Below are 15,611 nucleotides of genomic sequence, written 5' to 3' on the forward strand. Positions count from 1 at the left end.
TACTCTTGGTTTTTCTGTGAAAAAGAGCACTTGAAGTTATCGGTTCTATTGTCTTGTACAAATATTTCACTAGATACATTTAAAAATGTATTACAGAACATTACCCTTAAGGGGTGGATGGATGGCTGAAATAGGTGACGGGGACTAAGGAGTGCACCTGTTGTGATGAGCACCCAGTGATGTATGGAAACGTTGAATCAAGGATACTGGGTGGCTCAGGGGTTGAGAGTCTGCCTTCAGCTCAGGGTGTGATCCCGGGGTCCTGGAATCGAGTCCCACATCCAGCTCCCCGCAGAGAGCCTGCTTCTTCCTCTGCCTGTGTCTCTGCCTCTCTCTGTGTGTCTTTCATGAATAAATGAATTAAATCTTTATTTAAAAAAAAGGAAATGTTGGGCAGCCCCCGTGGCTCAGTGGTTTAGTGATCCTGCAGCCCAGGGCGTGATCCTGGAGACCCTGGATCGAGTCTCACGTCAGGGTCTCTGTATGATGCCTGCTTCTCCCTCTGCCTGTGTCTCTGCCTCTATATCTCTGTCTCTCTCTCTGTCTCTATGAATAAATAAATAAAAAATCTTAAAAAAAAAAGGTAATGTTGACCACTAAGTTGTATACCTGAAACTAATATAACACTGTAAATTAGCTGGGATTAAAATAAAAACTTTAAAAAAATCCTTTGTGATAAGAAATAAACAACGAAATGATTAATTTAAATAATGAAAACATAATTTAGAGTAAATATTACTAGCATCAAACATGTATCTTATCCATTTCTTTTCAAAAGACAATTTTTAATTTAATCAGCAATTGAGTGAATGACCCATCATACATGTAGAGGAAAAAAGGTGACAAAATATGTTTTGTCTCATGGTTGTTTCAAAGCCAGTTTATAGTTTACATGAAGCACAGCACAGGCATAAGATAAAGACTCAATGATTACAAAGGCAATTCATAAATAAGAAACATAGAGGTACCCGGGTGGCTCGGTTGGTTAAGTGTCTGACTCTTGTTTTCGGGTCAGGTCATGATCTCAGGGTCATGAGATCGAGCCCCATGTGCGGCTCAGCACTGGGTGTGGAGCCTGTTTAAGATTCTCTCAGTCTGCCCCTTCCTTCGCTCTCATGTGTGCTCCCTTTCTCAAAAAACAAACAATAAAAAAAAAAAAAAAAACAATAAATAAGAAAAGTGATTTATGAAAACAAAAAGCTCCAAAACATTGTCCTTAAACTTTTGTAGTATGAGAAAAAAGATAGGTCTTTTTTCCTTGATATATACTTAATGCAGAATGAATTTCATCATTTTGGGAGGAAACCCTTTTAGCCCGTAATTTTTGATAGTTTCAAAGTTGTTTATGTGAGAAATTTGGTGATTTTCTCATGATTCTATTTGACAGAACTCTGCATATGTGTATGCATGCATTTAAAAAAATTAAAGGAAAGCATTTCAAATTTGTTTTGAGAAAAATGAAAAAGTGCTCACTTCTGCTCTATTACAGTTTATGCAGTCATTGTCTTTCTTTCTTTTTTTTTTTTTTTAACTCACCATTATTTAAAGAACCAAAACATAACCTCTCTCTGTAACTCTGGAGGCCTCTTATCCAAAGTCATTTTCTACTGAATTGAAAGCTTCTCATAGTCAATAATCACTTCATCTATCTTATCTAGTAGTTCAATTATCACATTAAGGTGCTTTATTGTGGGCCATTCTCTTTGATACTTTCTCTCCCTGGTTGGAATCCAACAAGGCCATGAATCACTTACTTATTACTCACTTAGAACCAGACAGACCCAGGGTGGATAAGGCAGGTGACCTTAAAGCCAAGGCAGTCTTTTTGGTTCACTTACAGAATGGGGATGGATGTAAACATTGATGTCTCTTATTAGATTTCTTAGATAGTTTGACAGAATTACTCTATTACCTGTGATTCTACAATTTTCTTTTTAAAAAATATGCCTCTCAGCAAACTAATGCATGTGATTGATACTTCAGTATTGACTCTGTTTCACCTCTTAATTGTTTAGATGGGAGGACTCTAGCTCTTTCAATAGCTGGAAGGCATCTACTTAGTGTTTAATTATCTATAGGGGAGCTGGGAGTAGAAGCTATGGCATATGTCAGTGTTTTTTAGTACTTACAGCTAAGTTAGTGCTTTAAATGGATTTTCCTTTGGATTTTTTTATTCTTTTCTGCCTACCCTTTCTTCTTTTGCACTTAAATCCAGGCAGAGTATGGGGGACAATCCTACCATGCTTTATATCTTTGAAGGATTATTGATCTGGGACATAGTACTATGATGGTTTATTTCTAGTAAGGATTATCAGCAATAATAAATGTTTTATGACTTTAAAACACCTTTTAGGTGAGTGAAATAGCCTGATAGCATTACGTGAACGGAAAGACACTGTGACAAGGAATTTAGGCATTAGTTGAGAGGCATTAATTTAAAAACTTTGGCTGATATCAAAGAATTAATAAAGGGATAAATCATACGATTATGAGGTGATGCTAAAGGTCCAGCAAATATGGAAGGTCACATCAATGTACAAATACATAGGAGTTTGTAGGTTAACCAAAGGAATTTTGAATTGATAACACTCTTCCCTGAAGAAACATTTGCACATTTGCTTGGTAAAATTTATAAATGTACTATATATGTATATATATTTATACTTATATATTTATATAACCATATATTATATTACACCCTATAAATGTTTTCCCTACAGCCTCCAAATTTTTCATCACTAAAAACCATTTTATCACAGCAGTTGTTTGCCTTTGGTGCTGATAGCCTAAAAAGTTCCCAAATCATCCACTCATCTTTCATTCACCTCTTGCTTGTGACTTCCAGTATCTACTTCATCCCATGTCACTGTAGGTCCAATGAAGATAGAGGACAGCAGAGTCTTACAAGGGTTCATTCAGGACTCTATAGGCATGACATACTGTGTCTTTCTAAGTTAAAAGTGCTGTACTTGGAGACTAGTATATATTTTAATCAAACTCGATAATGTTTTTGAAGATAAAACATTTGGCAATGGATTATTTTAATTTAAATTAGAGTACAATGATTTTTTTCTAGTTACTTACCGAAAGTAATATTTTCCTACGTGACTTACAATTTCTGTTATGTTCAAAAGACTTCCAAGATTAGAAAGAATTAGGAATTTGATAACTCGTAATTGAAATAACTATGGAATAATCATAGTAATGCCAATTAAGGTCAGATAAAATTTCAGATTTTATCCAGTTTCATTATTATCTGTCATTACATTTTATTTGTATTTCTAAGAAGATGCAAAATTGCTGATTTGGATTTCATCTTGTTAGCCCACTACCTGGTACGGTTTTCATCATATGTGAAATAGCTCAAAATCAAGCTTTCAGATATAAGAAATATTAGAGAGTCTGCGATCCCGAAAGAAAACAATCTACCTCAAATCATTACAGTTTGCCTATAAATATGCTTATATAAGATTTCAATAAATTAGCGGTTGACATCAGGAAAACCCTTCTAAAGATTTTCCTTACCAGAAAGTATAATTCACTTCAGAACAATGCAAATAAATCACAAATTATAATATTTAAGTTTTTTTGAAAGGTTAGCCTCCTTTTGAATAAAGCACCCGTCTACAAAGTCAATACTATGTGAAAAGGTTTATTCATTTGTTCTTTAATTCAGTGATACTGTACATCTTCATTCAGTGTTTTCCTTGTGTCAGTAGATGTTTAGGCATGTGGCAGTAAACCAGAGGGAGATTTGCCTTGTCTTATCAACATTATCTCTGGTTGTGGAGAGTCTTTATATGAATAAGTAAAAAAGGAAGTATCCCTAGTAACAAGCTCTGCAGAGGGTCTTGAATTAAGGCAAAGTCATCAGGTGACTGGCTGGTGACTTTGCATTGGTTCCTTAGAAAAACACCTGCTAAGGAGATACTGTGAGGCAACTGGAAATCTGAAAACTTGCCACCTACGCAGATGGGGAGGAAGGGAATCCAGGAAGAGCTTTTAAAGGGCCCTGTGGTGGTTATCGGGGATGGGATGAATTATAAATTACTTTCAGTTTGGTTCTGACATTAATGAGGATAAAAATAGTCAGAAATCAGTAAGTGAATATGTAGACCTGGATGGTAAATTGTTGAAACAGTTAACACCATTCCCCACTCTATTTCCTCATTGAGAACATTGCTAATCAATCATCGAACTACTCTGTTGCAAGGTCTGATGCATCTTCTGAATCTTTCTCAATGACACAACATTCAAAGAATCAGAACTGGCTCATCAGATGAAGCAAATATCTCATTGTTGTTCTTTTGCTCTGAGTAGAATTGTAGCTCAGACATGTATTTATTTATTTAGTAAGCCTACCTTTCACAATCTTTCTGTGAATTTCTAGGAGACAAGCTTATTAACCATTTCAGTGTTTAGTGTATAACATCACAATTTTTGGTTCATAATAGAAATACCTAGGGAATTATTTTTAAAAGCTTCTGTGTCCCAGTTTGGAGCATTTAAATTAGAATCTGGGGGACGCCTGGGTGGCTCAGTGGTTTAGTGCCTGCCTTCGGCCCAGGGCATGATCCTGGAGACCTGGGATTGAGTCCCATGTCAGGCTCCCTGCATGGAGCCTGCTTCTCCCTCTGCCTGTGTCTGTCTGTCTGTCTGTCTCTCTCTCAAATAAATAAATAAATAAATAAATAAATAAATAAATAAATAAAATATTTTTATAAAATCAGAATCTATAGGTGCAGAGCTCAGGCATGGATATTGCAGAAGTTTCCAAATGAATCTTAACATGTAGCCAGGAATGAGAACTGGTACCCTATTCTTCTGTCAAAGACTATTTTTCCTACTTGGCCATTAAGTTAGTGTGTTATTAAAATAAGAAAAAAAAATCACGGGTGCCTGGGTGGCTCAGTTGATTAAGCAGCTGCCTCCAGCTTGGGTCATGATCCCAGGGTCCTAAGAAAGAGCTCAGCAGGTAGTCTCCTCCTCCTTCTCCCTCTGCCCTATCTCCCTGCTGGTGCTTGCCTCTGTGCACACTCTCTTTCCCTCAAATGAATAAAAATCTTAAAAAATAAAAATCTAACCAAAAAAAGTGAAAGCCTTCAAATAGCTATAGAATGACCAAACACCAATGATTGTTTATTGTTTTTTTTTTTTTTGGTAGTATTTTAAAGTGTTTGTGCTGGTATCATGCCCCTTTTCTCTCTTAACTCTTATCAACTTTTCAAATTTATATGTAGACTAACACTTTTTGGTGAAAATATAATGTGAGCCACATATGTAATTTGAGATTTTCTAGTAAGAAACACATTAAAAACGTGTTAAGAGAAAGATTACAGTAATTTAATAATTTAATCTATGCTTTCAAAATATTGTCATTTCAGTAACAAATGGAATATTTTACAGACTTTTTTTCACACTATGCATTCCAAATCTGGTGCATATTTCACATTTCCAGTACTTGCTTCATTTCAAGTGCTCAATAGCCTCATCTGGTTTTGGTGGCTACCAGATTGGAGAGTGTGGTGTAGACTGCTCATCTTGTATTTTGATCTTGATCTCTGCTAATGTGCTGCTGGAACACATTGAAATATGAGTGATTTGAAGTCATTCTAGAATTAATTTACTCCAAAATGACTTATTTCTGTAATGGTAGGAATTCTATCTGATATCGGAATATATCTTGTTCAGACTAATTTTTGAGCTGAAACACAAAATCATGTCACACAGATCACTGGTTCTTACAAGCAGTAAGAACCTTCCTTACAAGGAAGACACACACACATTTGTTAGTTGCAAATCAATACATTACTCAGATTTACAGATAGGGAAAACCAACTCAAGCAAACCTCAGAGATCTCAATCAACTCATGGTGTTATTCTCAAAGGGTTGAAAAATTGATTGCCTCTTGATATTTTAAAGACTTTGGCAAACTGGGTGTTCTCTGAAAACGTAACATCTTATTGCACCCTTTGAGAACTCTCAATGCACTCTGAATGTATTTTTGCCAAATTGGAAGAACCTTAATCCATAAGAGCACTTTTAACTTTGAAGTCCTAAAACTTTATAGGAACTAGTTACAGTCAAATATGAAATAAGAAAACCAAGGAAGTTCCTTTATCCTTTGACTTTACTGAGTATTTGAATAGAGCAAGAAAAGTTCAATTTTGTGAGGCAGTTTGCATGTTAGGCTCTTTAATTTTTTTCATTTCTTCATGTAGTATTAAAGTTGTGGCAATAATATAAATATATAATACATATTTTTAAATAGAACAGAGCTGATCAGTTATAAATTAAGAGGAAATGATTTATGTATACATGAACTTAATTTGTGTCTATTTCCAAATAATTAGGCAATTTCTTCCTCAGTACTGTCTATTAAGTCTAAATATCTTAAGAATCACTTGGCATATGTTTTGAGATATAATACTAATAGCAAAGATCAGGGTGTATTTAGATTTGGTAGAAACAATATTTGCATGCTGATTGGTTTATCTACTCATGTTTGTTTAGCTGCTAGAAAACAATTCTATTTTCTTTACCCTAGTAAGTAACACATAGTCATTGGTGGTGAGGCCCTGCTTGTGGAGGTAACAGGTCAATGTGGTACACTTTTCTAAGTGATGGAGTTAAATCTAAGGGGAAATACCATAGATAAGAAAAAACAAAACACACCCATCAGTATTTTCTCTATATTGCACTCTATGTTAACTAACTGGAGTTTAAATAAAAGCTAAAAAAATAAATGTACAAATAACCTAGAAAATGGGATGCCTGGGTGGCTCAGCAGTTGAGCCTCTGCCTTTGGCTCAGGTTGTGATTCCGGGGCCCTGGGATCGAGTCCCACATCGGGCTCCTCAAAGGAAACCTGCTTCTCCCTCTGCCTGTGTCTCTGCCTTTCTCTCTGTGTCTCTCATGAATAAATAAATAAGATCTTAAAAAAGAAAACACCTAGAAAAAAAAGGAAAAGAAAAAAAACTCCTAATCATTCAGATCCAAGATACGCAATATCCAACCACATGCAGAACATGCAACAACGTATGTTCCCTGCAAATAGACTATGGATATATAACACTTCCTGTTTGGAAAAAAAGTACATTTAGACAAGTAACTGTGTCTAAACCTAGATTTTTTTTAATCTTTGAAACTGTAACCGTCAAATAATAGTAAAGACATTTTTAAAGAGAAATTAATTGTTATTGATTTTCAAAAATTTAATACTTTATCATAACATCTGAAATACCACACTTGCCCTCAGCAATGGTTTGGGGACTATATGTTTAAGACTAGGAAGGGAAAAGCTTTATTCTTTTTACCTGCATTTTTACAGTTACAGGGAAGTCTGTTAGGCTGGTAACTGCTCAGTAAGGCAAAAAAAGCATTTTCAAAATAGGTACTTTTGAAAATTCTGAAACAGTGTAATTTGTTGAAACCAACACAAAGAGACAGCTAATACTAATTATGAACCAGATACATTTGTTTAATATTCAATTTAATCTATAATACACCAAACAGCCGCAAATAGATTCTATCTTGTCTCGTTAGAATTTTAGAAGAAGAAGGTGTCCTGCCTGTTTTTCAGAGCTTTGTTCCTCTGCCTTTGGGACTAAATCATAAAGTTCAACCAGCACAGCTTTGTTTCCCAAAGGACACAGCAGGCATTGATAGTGTACTCCAGCTGTAATTCTATAGTGACACCAGATTGGCGACTGCCAGAAATCTCTTGGGCGAAAGTGACAAAGCTGTAATATTTTCACAATGGACTGACTGATGTCTTTGGAAGGTCTGTTTGATTTCAAAGGACATTTTATATTTTTCTGTGAAGATGAAAGTGTATTAGACTTTTCTGATGAAAACCATCTGACTGCATAATAAGCATTGCAATAAATAAAATGATAGCGCTTCTTGCCTGAGCTATATATTGCTTGAAGCTGATTAAGAATATTTCAAAGTGTAGATCAAGTGCTATTTATTCTTAGTACAAAGTGGATATGAGGTTATCTTTATTTCTATCTGATTAATCGAGAATAAATTATTTAGAAAATAGAATGTGTTGCCCATTCCTGTGAAGAGTGAAGAGTGTATGTATTTTTATGAGATGATAGATTTATTATTTATAGTTAAAATAATAAATATTTAAGTAGATTATCACATAAAGTATTTTGTTTATATCCAGGTTTGAAACAAAGCATGTAACAACATTTTAATTTTTTCTGCTGAGCTCTGTTAGTTTTACTTTGCCGTAGAGGATAGCCCGAATTCTTGAAACTAGGAAGCTAGGCAGTTGTGCCAAGACCTGCATTAATCTAATCTACATAAATCTAGTTAAAGTTTTAAATTTTTGAAAATTTAAGCTCCAATTATATTCTTTAATTTCTTACTCTGGTACTTACCTTCAGTAAGATATGATGAATAATTTTTAAACTATCACATCCATACGTGTTTTTTTTTTCATACATGTTTATATGATATGTATTTTAAGAAGAAAACAAAAAAATCCTCCAAATTTATATTTTTTGCTCCAGCATTCTTGGCTCAAATTTTCAACGGGGTAGCTAAAACTCAATATGTTATTTTAAAATTGAGCTGCTTATTAGAACTTGCTTAAACTCTCACTATTTGAAAAAAATAAATAATATTAATGAGTTCTTTTTAAATTTTAAATGTGCATATTGTAGATAGTTTAATATTTTAAAAATTACTAGTGGCAGCATTTTGAAATAGCAAAGTGTGATTCTTTGTTTAATTACTTATTAGAATGACATAAATCTTTCACTTCTTTATTTCCTATACAAAATTAAGATTCAACACAAATTCAAAATTGTCTGGGCTTTTATTTTTATTTATTTGTTTGCTTGTTTATTTACTTATTTATTTATTTATTTTTGACTGGGCTTTTAATGATCAAATTCATCATACTATGTTTATTTTTAAATAGTTTTAACTAGCGTTTACGTTTTTTTAGAGCCAGAAATTTATCTCTCCTTCCTTTGGGTCTCCATTGGATTCCCTCCTAGCGGTGGCTTCTTAACGCCTGTCCTGATAAATGAATTGGTATTGTCCAGAGAGTTAAAAATAAACTTGCTTCGCACACAGATTTCACTGGAAGATGTAAACAATATAGTGTGAGATGGGTTTGACTCAGCTGTTTTATATGATAGGAAATGAGGCCCACATATGCATCAAAGGTGATTTTTAAAGGTTTGTTGAAAGATTTGAATGTATACATTAGAATCTAATAATGTCCTTGCCAGTTTTTATTACAAACAAGTGTTCATTAATGCAGAGGGTTCTCAGCAGAGGCTAGTTTTGCACAACCTGGTGGACATTTGGGAGGTTATCTTCAGTTGTAGCAATAACCAGGGAGCACTGGTGACATTAGACCCGGCATGTCGGTCATCTTACAGGGCTCATGGTAGCTCTGCACCCTATCAGTCTCCTATTGCTGCTGTAACAAATTACCACAAGTTTAGTGGCTGAAAACAACACAAGTCTGTGATCCCACAGTTATGTGCAAGTCCAGGAGTAGCCTCATCAGTCTAACAAAGTGTTGGCAGGGCTACATTCCTTTCTGCAGACTCCAGGGGAGAATCTGCTTTCCTTGCAGCTTCCAGAAGACATTCACATTCCTCCCTAGAGGTCCAGGTCCTCCACCTTCAAAGCCAGTAATGTTGAATCTCTCTGAGCAATCTTCTGGACTACAGAAGTGTAGTGTGGGACATAGTCAATCACACACTGATTCCCTTTGGGAAAGACCCTTTATTTTTATTTTTAAGGTCCCGTGTGATTAGGATCTGCCCATCTGGAGAGTCCAGGTTAATTTCTCTAGCTCAAGATCCTAAAACATTGTCACACTTGCAAAGTCTGTTTTGCCAGGTGAGGCAGCGTATTCACAGGTTTCAGGGATTATTAGGACTTTCTGGCAAGGGGTGAGGGTGGGGAGTGGTGAGTGGCAGTTTGGAATCCTTTTTATTTTATTTATTTATTTTATTTTATTTTATTTTATTTTATTTTATTTTATTTTATTTATTTTATTATTTTATTTATTTTATTATTTTATTTTTAATTACACGCACCATAAAGAGTCTTTCTCAACCAGATGCTTGGCCATGGAGGAGCATTGCATTGGAAAGCAAAATGTGGGGGCCCTCGAATAAACTGACAACCTTCAATTTTTGGTTGTGTGCATATGATGCTATTTAAATAATCCTCAGGATTTGCCCCTACTGATTTCATATACTTATTTGGTAGCTTCTACCTAAAGAAGCTCAGGTGGGATCATTGAGTGAGGAATCAGGATGACATCAACAAAAGCTCTGAGAGTCAAGGCTAAGATACGGACCTGCATATCTACATTGATGGATTTTTTCCAAGTCCTGAATCCCTGAAAAGATCCACTGTGGCCACTGCCTGTCTTCCACAGATGCCCTCCTTCAAAGCTTGTGTTCTCTGGATTCCCGCTGTTTGTCTTTTAAATGTGTGGGAGGGAACAGAGTGGGGATGAGGATAGGACAGGGAGAGGACACAGATTTGAGACAGCTGTCTTTTGTTACTTAACTCCTGGGGAGGAATTTGAATTCAGCTTATGATAGACATTTTTAGAAACAATCCTCTACATTTCAAGTTGAACTCTTCAGGATTACCTTGTGATTTTGAAGATTTCTTTTTAAATAAAAAAATGTATACATGATAAAAGAAGTTTTGCCTTTCAATCCTTCAAGTCTTGAACTTGAAGACTTGGGAATCCAAATAATCCCTATTTTCTTTTTATAAATTAGCGAAGGATAATGAAAAAAATATTAATGAAAATAGTCATTAATAGTTCATTATACTTAGATTATTTCTTATACAGCAATGAAAATTATATTATTTATATTAAAATTATTTTATTACATGTTAACCATATACAGTAACCATATAGATGAAATCTAAGATTTAACAATTCACTATTTCAAATATATTTTTATTTTATATTATATATCTTGGGGCAGTTCTGAGTACTCAAAGATTTTTTTAAATGAGTTGTCTCCTATTAAGACTTTCACCATCACCATAATATAGCTATCAATATTTTTGTTTTATAGGTAAGGACACTGAAGTTCGTAATATTGTCCAATATCAACATATGTAGCTAAAGAAGAAACCACTCACTCTGATTTTGTGGTCTCTTCTTAGGGAGCTGTGCTAGACCGGGACCACTGTGGAACTTTACTTACAAACTGTAGAGTACTCACTGGATGATATTAGTGCTCCTTGCTTAGTAATATGAAAAAATTTGAGTTAACTAGTTTGAGTTATTATATCTATTTATAATAGTATATCTGTTCCTTAAATAAGTCCTTAAGCATTAGTTGTTTTATTAAGTGATTCAGTGAACCACATCTTTAGGTTTAACATTTTTTACGTACAAAAATGTAATCAGTTGCATAAAGCTGATTCCGTGGTTATATTGCTGAGGAAAATCAGAACTAACTAAATTAATCCTTTGGGAATTTTATTGCCTTGATCAGCTTTTAGCTGATGTCCAGAAGAAAGAAGAAGAAAGAAGATTCTCCCCAGATATTTCCTGTGTGCCTGTATTCTCTTTTTCTTCTATTTGGATTTTTAAACAAAAATCCACTTAAAACTTTAGGCACTTAATAGATTATTTTAATTCTGACTTTGTACTAATGAGTTGAGAAAAAAAAAAACTTTAAATTTTACTAACGTAATAATTGATTATTCAATATAACTAAAATATAGTTGAAGCTTTGAAACCATCAAGAATTTTAAAATGCAAATACTGTGAAATGATTTCTCTTATCTGCATATTCAGTGACCATTGGCTTTCTGTCCACAATGATTTTTAACTTGTCATTATTGGTGGAAAACATGTTAGCTAGGAAAAATTAGTTCAATGAATGAAATGAAATGAAAATAACTTTAAAGTTTTTTTTTGTTTTGGTATAACTTTTTGAAAACCATTTTTATTTTTCATTTTGATTATTTTTTTGCTCCGTCAACTTTTCCTTGTACCATCTTTTAGCATAAAACCATTGGAAAAAATATGAAAACATGACTAGTTTGTAACATTTGTTATTTAAAAGAGAATAAAACAAAATTTCTATATATACATTATATGCTGATAAATAACGTATAAACTATATTATAATGTTTTTCTTATTCTGCTTAATTTCAAATATTCATATGTGTATTTTTTATTGCTTTTGTTTGACATCTGATATCATATCTCCACGTATTTTCTACCTATCAGAAGTGGATATTATATAATGTTTTTGAAGATCAGTATCATATTGCTTTATTTGATTTTTATTAGATTATTCCTCAAAAAATGTGTTTTTAAAAATTATATTCATACCAAAGAATGCTACAGGAAATATTTCAGTTTATTTAATACATCCAATTACATTCAGAGAGATAACGCTATTGACAGTCACAAAGTCATGAAATAAAAGGATAGTTGCTCAAAGTTAATGAAAGTCTCTAGAACAAACTGTCTCCTTTTAGCTCATAATGCATTTCAAAATACAGTTGTTTTCTGTATTTATTTCTCCATTTAACCCAAACAACATATTTATATTGTCCAGTCACCATTTTTAAAATGGCAGTGGCCAACCTTTGGTAAGGACTTGTATATCTGTACTCCATAGCAATGACCAAGAAAGGGAGGAAAAATGTAATTCAAATCAGTATAATGTTACTGTATTTAATCAAAAGCTAATCATTAGGAAACCAGAGATGTCTAGTGTGTTTCACTGTTCAGAAAAAAGTTGCCGTTTCAGTAGGTATTTCTTAAAATTTATGATAATTACAATAAATAGTTATAGCACTCTTGATATTTGCCTACATTTTAATCCTAGAAAGTCCAGTGGATTTATCATTTATATAACCAGCTTGTGAATGAGGTGGTAATTTGGAAGGTGACATTTGGAAAAATAGACTGCTCGCCCAGCCCCATGAGACTCACTGAGCATGAAACGACCACAGGCACCATGGTGGCCTTGTATTATCAAGTAACTGGAGTGGAGTTGATATACCAGCAGTGGCTGGAGTTGGGTTCTGGCTCATAAAACAGACCTTTTCATTCTCTGCTATGTTCTGGTTCAGGAAAGCTACCATAAGTAGAGAACTATGTACATAAATCTTGGAATATGATTTCTTGTAGCTTTTGGAAAACTCCTTTATGAAACCCAGATGGCAAAAGTGAGGGCAATATTCTTAGTATTTACAATAAGATTATTTTCATTGTAGTTTGCAATATGCAATTAAACATCATTTCGGCCAGCTAATCTTTTATGTCATATGCTCCATATTGCAAACCAAGAATAATACTTTCATAGATTAATACTGCTGTAAGAACATACATTAGATATACAATGCATTTTTGTTTTTATGTTGACTTAAGACAAAGAGTAGACCTCACTTCCTTGCCTATTTGAGTATTATTTATTTAGTTATCTGACAAGTACTTATTGAGTGCCATACATGTAAAAGACATGGTGTCATTCACTATTTTTAATCCAACTTCCAGTTGGAGTGAGCAGATAAAACACATTGTGGTGGGACGCCTGGGTGGTTCAGTGGCTAAGCATCTGCCTTCGGCTCAGGGTGTGATCCTGGAGTCCTGGGATTGAGTCTCCACCGGACTCCCTGTAGGGAGCCAACTTCTCCCTCTGCCTATGTCTCTGCCTCTCTCTGTCTCTCTCTCTCTGAGTGTCTCTCATGAATAAGTAAATAAAATCTTTTTAAAAACCCACATTTTGCTATTTAAATACATAAAGATGTACATCTTCTAAAATAAGTTTATTTTTTGGCATAATCGAAAGGAAAGAAGAATTCATGAAAAGAATCAAAAGGAATGCATATTTCTGCTTATCCTAATTTTCAGTTTCTGAGGATTTTCCATATGTGGGACAAAGGTGCAAGGAAACCACAGATAATGTCTATTCCCTTTCCAGGACTCCACTTTCCACTGACTTTCATTTTCCTCCTATTATAGGTCAAAACCTAAGTTGCTAAGTGAGCAAGAGAGAAGTGAACTGATCTTTGATCACAGGGGCGGTTACTACATTGCCCTTAAAAATCTTTCTGAGCATGTCATCCTTCATCTTTTACCTTTCTGGGGATAAGAGCAGAATTAGAGGCACACCAACTCTCAGGGAGTCTCTGAGTAGCTGGGGAGCTGTCGTATTCAGTGGCTTTGGGGAATCTTGTCCTTAGAATACTGATGTATACTATTGGTTTTGGAAAGTGAGATATGAAGATGAATTTGTCTCAATTGATGTTTAATGATTTTTTAAAGTGAGCTTTGCTAAGCCATTGGAAGACTTTCTCTTCCATCACAGTGACACTCATGTAACAGTAAATCTGATGGAGACACTCAGTGTTAAACATGGATGTGGATTTTATTTTCTGACTTCTAAAAAGAACTGAGAATAATTTATCAAAAACGTTTCTTGACCTGTACAATACTATGTACGTTCTCTCACTGAAATAATTTATTTTGGCCTTGGGCCTGAACACTTTAACATTATCCTACTGATTTCATTATCCATTATTTGGAACCACCTGGATGGTGAACACTTGCAGTAATTTTATTCAGTTAATAGGGTTAATTAAGAAATCTTTGGTAGAAATATATTATCTTCTAAAATGTTTGTAAAAATAATTTTTGTATATCTCCTCATTTACTAAAATAATTGACATGCATTATTTACTATGCTGAAATTTCATATATATATACATATGTGTATATATATATTTGCTTTTAATGCTAGATTATGTTATCATTAATCTAAATATATTCCCATAGTTTTGTGGCGGGATTTTCCTGAAATACTGTATAATGCTTTTTTTTCTGATTTTATAGGTAATACTTTTCTATTTGAAATCTCTTGGAAAATTCAGAAAAATTACAAATAAAAGAAAAAAATGTCAAGGATAATTCTATCAGGGAAAGATAACATTTAATTTTTATCAAGGTAAAAGTTTTATTTACCTTGTTAGCATTAATGTATAACCCAAAAGGATTATACACTTCAATAAATATTTTACTCAGTTTAATAAGTATGCTCAATAAGGATTATACTCACTTCAATAAGTATTTATTAAATACACATTATAGACCTTACACAGCGTTTAGTACTGTAAAAATAAAAACAAAGTGTCAGCTCAGATGGGGACTGTACATTCATAGATGGTGGGAGTTAAGAGAGAAAAGACAAAAGAGATATACAGAACAATGCAATAGTTAAGTGATGATACATTTGGATCGTGTATATAAAATGAAAATTCATATATAATAACTCCCAATTGAATTTATGTAATTTACGATTATTTTAATGATACTTTAATAGCACTTTACCAAAAATACTATTTATTATGGTTGCTTTTAAGAACAGTGCTAGATAGTAGTCTCCATAGGTTCAGCTCCACTTTCTTGTAAGTAGAAAACAGCTATTGTCAGGGAAATTTAAAGGGACAACTTCTAAGTTTATCAGCTAGGGAGGGGGCTTATGGAAAAGGACAACAAAGTGTCTCTTTTAATTTCCTCTGGTCCACTTTATCATCATAGTTACAGCAGTTATAGGATCACAGGATTAGAAATGTG

This window comes from Canis lupus, chromosome 15, assembly GCF_048164855.1.
Source record: "Canis lupus baileyi chromosome 15, mCanLup2.hap1, whole genome shotgun sequence".
NCBI classification, from domain to species: Eukaryota; Metazoa; Chordata; class Mammalia; order Carnivora; family Canidae; genus Canis; species Canis lupus.